Raw genomic sequence first — 7,495 nt, 5'->3', positions numbered from 1 at the left:
AGAGTTCAGCTCCCGTGCTGCAGAGTCCGGGAGCTGGAGGGACAGCGGGCACCTGGTTGTTTCTGATCCTGTGTTAATCTGTCCCCAGCCGACTGATCCCCTAAGTGAGGTGCACACATTCGCATGAGAAGCCTTTGGGACCATTGTGCATTTCACCCCCCGCAGGCTGACCTGTGACTCAGGGCTGTTGGCAGCATCTGGAGCAGAGGTGGAGAGGAAGAAGCAGGACAGGCACAGATCCCGTCTGGGCCTGCCCGGCCGCAAGCCTCAGCCTCGGGGTGGGGTGGGGGGAGGGCGGCACGCAGCTGTGACAGCACCGCCTCTGGGGAGAGGCTGTGCTCGCCTCCCAGGGCGATGGGGATGGGGACAGCTGGAGAATCCTTGCCCTCCGGGGCTTGGAAAGTGGCGGTAAGGCACATCAGTGTGGCTTTGGGATCCTAGGGCCGGGGAGGCAAGGATCAGCACCCGGGCTTCGGGGAAGCCCAGGGCAGCCCGCCGCCCCACGCCTCTCCTCTGTGCGGAGACGTTTAAAACAGAAGCCGACGTGCCCGGGGTCGGAAGTTTCTTTGGAAGAAGGGGCGGTAAGTAGAAGTGAGTTATAAAGTACCCGGGAAGGTGAACCGCACCATAGTGCTGGATGGGGCCGGCAAGGGGCAGTTACATAAAACACGGGTCGGGGGGGTGGGGGGTGGGCACCTGGGTGGCTCGGTCAGTTGGGCTTCCGACTTCAGCTTTGGATCATGATCTCACGGTCTGTGGGTTCGAGCCCCATCTCGGGCTCTGTACCTACAACGCGGAACCTGGAGCCCGCTTCGGGTTCTGTGTCTCCCCCTCTCTCTGCCCCTGCCCTGCTCATGCTCTGTCTTTCTCTCTCTCTCTCTCTCAAAAAAATAAAAACATTAAAAAAATATTTGAAAACAACAACGACAAAAAACACGGGTCAGATTATTGCCGGGTCGCTGAGCTGGCTGAGCCACTGCTGCCCATTTGCGGTCTTGGTGGGTCACAGTCGCCGAGCGGGGGGGGGGGTCCTCGCACTGCTGGTCCGGCCCCTGCTGAGTGTGATGTCCCGTTAGACTGTGCTTGTACCTCCTTAGCGAGGGGCTACACGGTCATGCTTGGGCTCCCTAGTGATCTTGCTGTTAGTTTCCTGTTATCCCAGCTTCGTGGTGCATACTTGTCCTCTTGTGGTTCTGGAGGGAGCACATCCTAAAGTTAAGCTGTTGCCAGCAGACCTGTGCTCCTTCAGAGGCGCCACGGGGAGTGGGGGTGGGGTCATCCCCTTGCCTTTTCCTCCCGTCTCTGGCGGTCTCTGGCACACGGCTCTTCTCTGTCCGCAAGGAAAGCGGGGGTAGCTTCCTCCAGGCCCTGCCCGGCCTCTGCTTCCCTCCTCACATTCCCCTCTGTCTCCCGCTTCCCCTTCCCAAACTCTCAGGACCCTCACGGTTACATGGGCCCATGTGGACAATCCAGAACGAGACCCTTAACTTCCTCACACCTGCAAAGCCCCCCTGTGGTGTAAGGTAAGGTCACGGGATCTGGGGGTTCGGTGTGTGCACATCGGGTGTGGGGGGCACACTTCTCTGCCTGTCATGACAGTCCCCTTTCTCTGTGTTTCTGAAGGTCCTGTAGGTGATTCATCTCCCGGACTGCAGAGTCGGGGACACGCCTGTCATCACTGGGGCTCAGCCGTCTACTCAGGGTGGGGACGGGGTGTGGGCCCTGCTGGGCGTCAGGTATCTGGTGCGTCTGCTAGCTTACAGCACGGTTTAGGAAGTACAGTTAGGAGATGAGTAGCGGATAGTGATTTGCGGCCGTTGGCACAGGCCTGCTAATGTGTGTGTACCCCGCGTCTAGTCGCGTGGGGAGGCTGAGTTTGGAATCCCAGCTTCTTGTCCTGGTCCAGACCGATGCCTGTGGGCATCCTTCTCGGCAGGGATCCCCTCCCCCTGTGCAGCCAGCCTCCCCCCTGCTCATCGTCAGCACTGAGGAGGCCTCCTTACTCTGCCCTGCACAGCTTTCCCAGCCGCCCACTGCCCTGTCCCCTCCTGCATGCCACTGGGGACACTACCTGCCTTTTGGCCCTGGTACACCCTGTCCGAATCTCCCAGACACTGTTTTTGAGTCCCATCCCTTGTGAGTGGCCCTCTCCCATGTCACCTGCCGCTCTCTGCCTGGAGATGCAGTAATGATTTGTGCCTTGTTCACATGGTGTCTCTGGGGGTGTTGGGAGACCATGGTTCTCTGTCCACGTTTGCCCCTGGAGGAGCCCCAGCTTTGCAGGGAGGGAGGACACCTCCCTGCAAAGGGAGGACTGACCCGGACACCTGGACACTGGCTGACGCTTGTCTGTGCTTGGGATTTTTATTTTTCTTTATTTTTTTATTTTTATTTATTCATTTATTTTTTTAACATTTATTTATTTTTGAGACAGAGAGAGACAGCATGAACGGGGGAGGGGCAGAGAGAGAGGGAGACACAGAATCGGAAGCAGGCTCCAGGCTCTGAGCCATCAGCCCAGAGCCCGATGCGGGGCTTGAACTCACCGCGAGATCGTGACCTGAGCTGAAGTCGGATGCTCAACCGACTGAGCCACCCAGGCGCCCCTAAGCTTGGGATTTTTAAATGGGAAACAGGGAAGACAGGAGAAGAGGTAGTATTGAGCCCCAAAAGCAGAATTTGCAGGGAATAAATTCAGCTCTTGTTCTGGTTGCTAATCTGTTACCTGCTCAATACAGAAAATGTGGGACACGAAAAGAAGGGAAAAACATCGCCCATTATCACTCCATGGGCAGGCAACCACGGTTACTTTGAGGGGGCGTGTGTTTTCCCCACCGTTCTGTTTGTTGAGGGGTCCTGGGTATCACGTGCACAACGGCGCGTCCAGTTTCTTCCTACTTGATCTTTGCCAGAGTGATGTTTTCCTGTGCCCACCTTCCCACCGACGCGGTTTCGGACGGCTGTGTGGTATTTAATCGTGGACGGATTGGAATGGACCCGTCCCAAACCAGATCTCTTCGTAAAGCTTTTTGAGTGCTTCAAAGAAAAAACAAAATGGCAGAAACTGATGTTATAAAGCAGGTAAAACCAAGCACCCCCACCTCAGTTCACCCCTCGTCTCCTGCCCGCCTGTGGCGAGTGGTGGCCGTGGTGTCCCTTCCGCTCGGAGCCTCCTGTGTGTTGGCAGACACATGGTTTGCCGTCCTTGGTTTATGTCCTCAGTGCCTCGTACTGGCATAATGGTGTTTGAAGTAAACAAAAACGTGGATTGCTTTGCTACTGAGCCTAGAAAGAGAAAAACCCCAGGGAATGTGGGCGGCTCACCCGGTTGGGCGTCCGACTGTTGAGTTTGGCTCAGGTCGTCATCTCATGGCTCGTGGGTTTGAGTCCTGCGTCGGGCTCCACGCCGATGGGGTGGAGTCTGCTTGGGTTCTCTCCCTCTCTCCCTCTCTCTCTGCCCCTCCCCCTGCTTGCTTGCTCGCTCTCTCTAAATAAATAAATAAACGTTTTAAAAAAAGGCGGGGGGGGATCTCCCCAAAACCATTAATGGTTCACACTTAAGTGTGAAGGCTGCAGAGCAAACCACGACCAGGTTAGTGAGCATCAGAGCCGGGTAGGGTCATGGGCTGTGCTGTGGATGCTGTGTTCCAGATGAGTTACTTTTCAATCTACAGGTAGTCCATTAAAAATCAAACATGTTTGGGGTGCCTGGGTGGCGCAGTCGGTTGAGCGTCCGACTTCAGCCAGGTCACGATCTCGCGGTCCGTGAGTTCGAGCCCCGCGTCGGGCTCTGGGCTGATGGCTCGGAGCCTGGAGCCTGTTTCCGATTCTGTGTCTCCCTCTCTCTCTGCCCCTCCCCCGTTCATGCTGTGTCTCTCTCTGTCCCAAAAATAAATAAATGTTGAAAAAAAAAATTAAAAAAAAAAATCAAACATGTTTAAGTTCGTTAGCAACCACAGTCAGCCACCTTCTGATGAAAGAGATTTTGACTCTCTTCTTTATAAAATAAATGAAGATCCAGATGTTTGCGGTAGGCTGGAAATCAAGTGGATTTTAGTAGGAAATTATGTAAGGAAGCTTAATGATTATTAATGTTTCTGGATCAGACAAGTGTTGAACGGTCTTAGGGAAACGTGTTCATCTCTTACTTACGAGTTTACTATCTTATAATTAAAATTGTATAGGAGCATGTCAGATAATTAGAAACTGGGTGGCATTTTGTGCTGAGGATGAAAACAAAGATTTTACTGGGAATGCTGAGCAAAATTACACTCTGGCTGAGATTAAACACATGGCAGGCGTCCTACTCCAGTGTTTAAAATCATCAGCCAGACTTTATTATATTTTGGGGGGCTTTGTTCTTTTGTCTTTTGCTCTAATGAAAAGGAATGCTCAGAAAATGGCATTGGGAGGCCAGCGTGGAATCAGTGTTGGGGTTTTTCTCACGGCTGGGAACTATCAGATCTGTCTGTCTGCTGCTCCCCCTGGACCACCCCTCCGCCCCTCACTGGGCTGTTTTTGTCTCCATAACCCAAGTGAGCATCGAGGCCGTTTACCTTTTTGGATAAATGTTTGACAAGTTATCAAATCAGAAGTGTACTTATGCACATGCATTCATGTATACATTCTCGAGTTCATCATAATATATGCCCACAGCGGCTTGTTTCTGTAAAACTCAGGGCTGCCCTGTGCCTCAGTTTCCCGGTGCAGTGACGCTGGGATGGTGGTAGTGCCTCCTCCGAGCAGTGTGGGGGGTGTAAGCACGGTGACCCCTGGAAACCCGCCTGTGCCCAGGAATAGTGGCAGCTTCACGTCCGTCCGTCCCTCCCTCCCTCCCTCCCTCCCCCCCTTGCTTTCCCCCCCCCCCCCCCCCCCCCCCCCCCACTCATCGTTGGGCATTTGGTTTCAACCTCACTCTGCCCTGTTCAGGGCTCCTTGGATGAGTCATCAGTTGCAGCATTGACTTTTCCCACAAAATAGTGCAGAGAAACTGGGCAAATAACAGTAGGAAGCAAACGCCAGCCTTAAGGGAACGACTGACCCGGGGGTGCTTCTTTCCTGCAGATGCTTCTGTGCGCTACCCCCCACCCCCCGAGTTCTGCTGGTGTGTCTGCAGGTGGGGAAGGATCCACGGCTGGTGAACACCACCACCTCCCAGGGCTGAGCCCCCCACCCCCCCCAACAGCCTGGGTCCCTGCAGGAGTGCCCTGCGGAGGGGGCGGGTGGCGACCACAGTGCTGCTGCCTGTCCCCAGGGCTCCCTTGTGACCTTTCAGGGAGAAGTGCGGTCTGGAAGAGGCAGGACTATGTGTGAGTGGGGGTCCCAGGTGCCCGGCCTCGCTGTAGGCGGTCACTGCAAGTGCATTCAGAGCTCGGCAGCTGTCCGCGTGGCCCAGCCACGGAGCGGTCCTGGGGGGCCCTGGGGGAAGACTGAAGCCTCATCAAAGGCTACTCTCTCTGGGGCCTGAACGTCTGCAGCCTTCAGCAAAAATGGTGTTTCTGCCCAGTTGGTGAGTTTGTGCGCATAGTGAGCTGTGACGGTCCACTGCGAGGTTGGACTGGTGGGAGGGTGTTGGCTTCGCCTGCCCTTGCGTGCCCCCTGCAGGCAGCGGTCTGCTTTCCAGAACTTTCTCTGAGCGGAGGCATGTGTGTTTGGAACTCAGGGCCCCAGTTGTCTGGCCTTGGGAGAGCCCTCCAGAGTCTGACCACAGAGGCCTTTCTGGTTTATCCTGAGGAGTTAGTTAGGCCTTTGCTTCTAACCCTGTTACTGGCTTATCCCCGAAAATGGCTCATCTTTTAAACTTCTGTTGCGTTGCATTTCCCTTTGCTCTTGATTTTTTTTTTTCATGTTTATTTTTGAGAGAGAGAGAGAGAGAGACAGTGCGAGTGGGGGAGGGGCAGAGAGAGAGGGAGACACAGAATCCAAAGCAGGTTCCCGGCTCCGAGCTGTCAGCACAGAGCCCCACGCGGGGCTCGAACTCACAAGCTGTGAGGTCAGATCGTGACCTGAGCCGAAGTTGGACGCTCAACCGACTGAGCCACACAGACGCCCCTGATGGTGTTTTTCATCAAGAAGAAATAATTTCCGTATCCATTAGTGGAAGTCCTAATCGTTCAAGGACAGCTCAATGGATCTAAACGTCCAGTTTTCCATGAAAACTCTCTTGCTCCCCATGGGAGTAGGTGCCCACCTTCTTAGTGGCTCTTTCTTTAACACGATCGAATGGAACCCAGTGTGTGTGTGCGTGTGTAAACGTGAGGTGTGGACGTGGGTGCGTGGCTGTGTGTGCCGCAGTTACTGGCGCTGTCCGGTCCCCTCTGGCCCCCTGCACTGTGTACCTTGGTGCTTTATGGGCGGCTGCAGGAAATGCACGTGCCAGGAGCACCATGGGCGGAGGGAGCACTGTGGGCGGAGCTCCATCCGGGAGGAGAGCCCACCCCAGCTTCGCGGAGAAACGATTTGAACTGTGTGCCCGGCTCAGACAGCGTGTCTGCTTCTCTTAGGTCTCCGTGGCTCTGTGTTCCTCCCTCGTTCTGGTTCTTCGCTGCCCCTCCCTGAGCCTCCCGACATGACAGACTCCGAGCCCCCTGCTTTTCTGGCCGTTGGGCAGGTGTGGGAGCCCCGTGGCTCCTTTGTGTGTTCATGTATTCACTCGCTCAACCGCAGGGTCGCGGGTCCCGGGTCCCGGGGGAGCGGCTCCCACGTGCCGGCCCCCGGGCCAGGCTGGGGACTCAGCAGTGAAGGAACCTGGCACAAACCGGCCTTTCTGTAGCCAAGCCCGCGGTGGGGCGGGAGGGATCAGCGAGAGGCTGAATTCGGTACAGCACACGGCACAGAGGCGGGGAACGCGGGATAAGGAACGGGACACAGCGGGGGGGGGGGGGGGCTGTGCGTGTGCAGGTGGGGGCATGAGAATGTGGCGCGGTCACGGCAGGAGGCGTGGCCGAGAGGGGACGTCTGGCCGCAGGGCTGGAGGAAGGGGGCCTGGAAGGACGGAGACGTCCGGATGGGGTGGTAGGAACTCTGCGCGGAGCCCCCGATGGGGGGGGGACTTGGGGTGTCATAGGAACATCTTGGGAGCCGGGCGGGGCAGGGGCACCCGTGACGCTCAGAGGAGCAATGCACCCGCATAGGGCGAAGGAGCAGCAGGCAGTGGTGGGCGGGTGGCTGCAGGGGGACAGTGCAGTTACAGCACCCGCGAGTTTGCATCTCAGGTCATCCCCCGGCCCCACCGTGTCGAATAGTGGCAGTCTTAGGGGCTCGCAGCTCTTTGAATGAAGACCGTCACTTGGATTCCAGTGATCACTTCCAATATTGCTGTTGCTGAACCTGTAGGAGTTTTCAAGTTCAAATGCTTGAACTCTGGACCCTGTCCAATAGTTACCTCAACACTTGGAATACCTTGGCTGTGGATCATGGATGTTTTGAGGCCCGAGTCACTGAGTGACTTAAGGGGACTCACGCTGGAAGTCACTTGCATCCCCCCCCCCCCCGG

At 56.1% G+C, this 7,495-nt stretch overlaps 1 protein-coding gene across 14 annotated transcripts in view; it reads left to right on the top strand.

The window, feature by feature from the left end:
- The window catches only part of AGAP1 (ArfGAP with GTPase domain, ankyrin repeat and PH domain 1), a 548,021-nt gene that overhangs the window by 28,951 nt on the left and 511,575 nt on the right, over positions 1-7,495 (top strand). Inside the window, exon 1 of one of the 14 annotated variants that reach the window (XM_040450593.1) lies at positions 416-581. The exons of the other annotated variants lie outside the window; for them this stretch is intronic. The gene's annotated coding sequence lies outside the window, so the exon portion shown is untranslated. Of the gene's footprint in view, positions 1-415; positions 582-7,495 lie in introns of those variants that run through there. 14 annotated transcript variants of the gene reach the window in all.

This window comes from Herpailurus yagouaroundi, unplaced genomic scaffold (assembly GCF_014898765.1).
Source record: "Herpailurus yagouaroundi ecotype Mexico unplaced genomic scaffold, PumYag 202, whole genome shotgun sequence".
Lineage (NCBI taxonomy): Eukaryota > Metazoa > Chordata > Mammalia > Carnivora > Felidae > Herpailurus > Herpailurus yagouaroundi.
Note: the sequence above shows the minus strand (reverse complement) of the source record. Positions and strands in the feature narration are given on the sequence as shown.